Below are 3,632 nucleotides of genomic sequence, written 5' to 3' on the forward strand. Positions count from 1 at the left end.
TTTTGGAAGGGAAACCACCAAGGAATACCAGGGTCATGATGCGCAGGCAGGCAATGGCAAACCGCCTCCGAGTGTCTCTCCATAAGCTGAGTGCAACTTGACGGCAATTTCACATGTTTGTGTAAAGTGCCGTCAAGTCACAGCCTACCTGTGATGAGTGGGACCCTAGCAAGGGGCTTCCAAGGCAAGTGAGAAGCAGAGTTGGTTTGCCATTGCCTTCCTCTATTATCTTCCTTGGTGGTCTCCCATCCAAATACTAACAAGGGCTGGCCCTGCTTAGCTTCTGAGATCTGACGAGATTGGACTACACCATGCTGCCTTCCCTCTCTATCTTCTGTCTGTCTGTCTGTCTATCTGTCATTAAGCTAGCTATGTATGTATAGATAGACAGATAGCCAGGCAGGCAGCAGACAGATAGATGGATGGATGGATGTAGGGCTATAGTATAAATGGGGAGAAGACAAGAGACACTGGAAAAGACAAGAATGCGAAGAAGAAGAAGAATTGCAGATTTATACCCCACCCTTCTCTCTGAATCAGAGATTCAGAGCGGCTTACAATCGCCTTTATCTTCTTCCCCCACAACAGACACCCTGTGAGGTGGGTGGAGCTGAGAGGACTCTCACAGCAGCTGCCCTTTCAAGGACAACCTCTGCCCGAGCTATGGCTAACCCAGGGCCATTCCAGCAGGTGCAAGTGGAGCAGTGGGGAATCAAACCTGGTTCTCCCAGATAAGAGCCCACACACTTAACCACTACACCAAACTGGCTCTCTAAGGAAAGTTGACAGCAACAGGAAAAGAAGAAGACCCAACATGAGGCGGATGGAGTCAGTCCAGGAAGCCATGGCCCTTAATTTGCAATATCTGAGCAAGGATGTTAATGAGGGAACTTTTGGAGGTCATCAGGGCTGTTGGGAAGGGACGGTGGCTCAGTGGTAGAGCAACTGCTTTGTAAGCAGATGGTCCCAGGTTCAATCCCTGGCATCTCCAACTGAAAAAGGGTCCAGGCAAACAGGTGTGAAAAACCTCAGCTTGAGACCCTGGAGAGCCACTGCCAGTTTGAGTAGACAGTACTGACTGTGATGGACTGAGGGTCTGATTCAGTATAAGGCAGCTTCATATGTTCATATATAGCAGGAACTCCTTGGCATATTAGGCCATGCCCCCCTGATGCAGCCTATCCTCCAAGAGCATACAGGTTTCTTAGCACAGGGCTTACTTTAAGCTTCAGGAGGATTGGCTACATCAGGGGAGTGTGGCCTAATGTGCAAAGGAGTTGTTGCTACAAAAAAACGCCCTGTCCTGGTCCAAGCAAAGCCCGTCACCTGTCTAAAAACGACATTCGGCACATCCCGTTAATTAACTCATTCGGGGAACCTTTTGGTCAGGACGCAGATTAAACGGTTTGAAGGAACAGCCATCTTGTTTGCAAGTTGTTCTTTGAGGGAAGAGAGAAGTCGCCCTTTAATTGCGAAAAGTAGCGGGGAGAGATTATCCCGTCTCCTAAATGGCTTGAATCCTCCAGTGGTTAGCTGGTCGGCTGGAAGTACATTTTCCATTTATTTTTAGAACCTGCTCACAACCCTACCGTAATAAGATGCAAAGTGCTGGAACTGGCAGCTGCTATAATCAGAGCTTTTTAGAGATGGAGATCTCCACGATGCTCGAACCCCCGTCTCTAAATCGTACCTCCCCTGCCGGCACAATGATGCAAGATTGGCCAAAACAAGACCTTTATTATAAAAAATTGGGGGGGGGAGCCATCTTCGAGAGGGAGAAACAAAATATCATTAGTCCTTGGCTTATACGAAGGATGTATTTTTGTACAGGTGGAATGAAGCCATTTCCAGTCTCATTTTAATCATTCTGTCGCTTGTAAGTTTTCAAGGGGACCATGAAATCCTCTGCCAGCCGGTCTGGGGGACCTCAGCAAACAACCTGATTGAAACCGGAGACAGCTAGCAATGGTGTTAAACCTCACCTTCCCAAGGAGCCAGCACCTGGTTTTTTTCCGTCAACGCAGTCCAATTAACCCAGACCTCCCGGTTTTTCTGAAAATCCTATTCTGCTGGCATCCATCTGAGGAATAAGTGCCTTGATGGAAACCCTACTTTATTTACTTACCTGCTTACTTGCAGGGGGGGGGTTGTAGCCGGAACTCCTTTGCATATCAGGCCACACACCCCTGATGTCCAGTCCTCCTGGAGTTGACAGGGCTTTTCGTAAAGGCCCTACTGTAAGCTCTTACATCAAGGGGGCGTGGCCTAATATGCAAAGACGTTCCTGCTACCAAAAAAAGCCCTGCTTACTTCATTTATACTCCTCCTTAGCCCGAGCCTGTCAAAGCTTGAGAGAAAAGCGGGCAGAGATGCCACCCTCCAGGTGGGGACTACTAGGGCTTTTGTTCTGAGCAAGAACACAGTTCCAGCTGGATTGGGGTCGGGGTGTGTGGCCTAATATGCAAATCAGCTCCTGCTGGGTTTTTTCTGAGTCAGAAAGACCTGAGTCAGATTGAGGTGACAAAAGAGGAGGTCCTACAACTGATAGACAAATTAAAAACTAACAAGTCACTGGGTCCGGATGGCATACATCCGAGAGTTCTGAAAGAACTCAAAGTTGAACTTGTGGATCTTCGGACAAAAATCTGTAATCTTTCATTGAAATCTGCCTCCGTTCCTGAGGACTGGAAGGTAGCAAATGTCACCCCCATCTTTAAAAAGGGTTCCAGAGGAGATCCGGGAAATTACAGGCCAGTCAGTCTGACTTCAATACCGGAGAAGTTGGTAGAAAGCATTATCAAGCACAGAATGAGCAGGCACATTGATGAACACGGGTTATTGAGGAAGACTCAGCATGGGTTCTGTAAGGGAAGATCTTGCCTCACTAACTTGTTACATTTCTTTGAGGGGGTGAACAAACATGTGGACAAAGGAGACCCGATAGATGTTGTTTACCTTGACTTCCAGAAAGATTTTGATAAAGTTCCTCATCATAGGCTCCTTAGAAAGCTTGAGAGTCATGGAGTAAAAGGACAGGTCCTCTTGTGGATCAAAAACTAGCTGCATAATAGGAAGCAGAGAGTGAGTATAAATGGGCAGTCTTCGCAGTGGAGGACGGTAAGCAGTGGGGTGCCGCAGGGATCGGTACTGGGTCCCATGCTCTTTAACTTGTTCATAAATGATTTAGAGTTGGGAGTGAGCAGTGAAGTGGCCAAGTTTGCGGATGACACTAAATTGTTCAGGGTGGTGAGAACCAGAAAGGATTGTGAGGAACTCCAAAGGGATCTGTTGAGGCTGGGTGAGTGGGCGTCAACGTGGCAGATGCGGTTCAATGTGACCAAGTGCAAAGTAATGCACATTGGGGCCAAGAATCCCAGCTACAAATACAAGTTGATGGGGTGTGAACTGGCAGAGACTGACCATGAGAGAGATCTTGGGGTCATGGTAGATAACTCACTGAAAATGTCAAGACAGTGTGTGTTTGCAATAAAAAAGGCCAACGCCATGCTGGGAATTATTAGGAAGGGAATTGAAAACAAATCAGCCAGTATCATAATGCCCCTGTATAAATCGATGGTGCGGTCTCATTTGGAGTACTGTGTGCAATTTTGGTCGCCGCACCGCAAAAAGGA

At 47.5% G+C, this 3,632-nt stretch overlaps 1 non-coding gene across 1 annotated transcript; it reads left to right on the top strand.

Moving 5' to 3' along the window:
• Positions 1-924: 924 nt before the first annotated feature.
• On the top strand, positions 925-991 carry TRNAT-UGU (transfer RNA threonine (anticodon UGU)). The gene has a single exon. It is a non-coding gene; the product is annotated as a tRNA-Thr (tRNA).
• Positions 992-3,632: the final 2,641 nt, after the last annotated feature.

Source organism: Heteronotia binoei, chromosome 3 (assembly GCF_032191835.1).
Source record: "Heteronotia binoei isolate CCM8104 ecotype False Entrance Well chromosome 3, APGP_CSIRO_Hbin_v1, whole genome shotgun sequence".
Lineage (NCBI taxonomy): Eukaryota > Metazoa > Chordata > Lepidosauria > Squamata > Gekkonidae > Heteronotia > Heteronotia binoei.